The sequence below is a fragment of the Octopus bimaculoides genome, chromosome 2, assembly GCF_001194135.2.
Source record: "Octopus bimaculoides isolate UCB-OBI-ISO-001 chromosome 2, ASM119413v2, whole genome shotgun sequence".
NCBI lineage: Eukaryota > Metazoa > Mollusca > Cephalopoda > Octopoda > Octopodidae > Octopus > Octopus bimaculoides.
The window spans coordinates 111599233-111600014 of NC_068982.1; positions in this window are offsets into that span (position 1 = coordinate 111599233).

Sequence of the window (782 nt, forward strand, 5' to 3'; positions counted from 1 at the left end):
TAGTTCTCGGGGTAGATTCAGCGTGACACAGTGTGACAAGCCTGACCCTTTGAATTACAGGCACAACAGAAACAGGAAGTAAGAGTGAGAGAAAGTTGTGGTGGAAGAGTACAGCAGGGTTCGTCACCATCCCCTGCCGGAGCCACGTGAAGCTTTAGGTGATTTCGTTCAATAAACACTCACAATGCCCGGTCTAGGAATCGAAATCGCGATCGTATGACCGCGAGTCTGCTGCCCTAACCACTGGGCCACTGCGCCTCCACGAATAACAGTTTATAACACATAGAATCTACAGAGATTAGTGGTTGTCTGTGTAGGTGAACACTTCATTTAGCGATAAGGTTTCATGTTTCTCGTAGGGAGAGGAATTTCAGACGTTTCAGACACAGTTCTGGTTTATGGATAAAAAAGCGGCAAGTTTTTCTTCACCTTTGATCTTTGAGTGTTGGGACATGAAGTAGCACAGAGTTAGTAGTTGTGTAAAGATCTGAAGAAAGATAACTTTGTGGCTGTTGCAGTCAAACAATTTGAAAAATCATCTGAGTCGTTTCAGAAATAAAACAGCACCTTTATTGTATATCCATTTACAATTCATTTCCCAAATAAAAGGCATCAAATATATTTCAATAAGCAAGATCTGATGAAGTTAACTTTGGTAGAGTTTCAGAGTACTCCAGCGAGGCACTAAAACGTAGCCGATACCAAGAAAGAATGAAGTACTTACCAGCAGCATATCTTTCTCGTCCTCACTTCTCTCTCTCTCTCTCTCTCTCTCTCTCTCA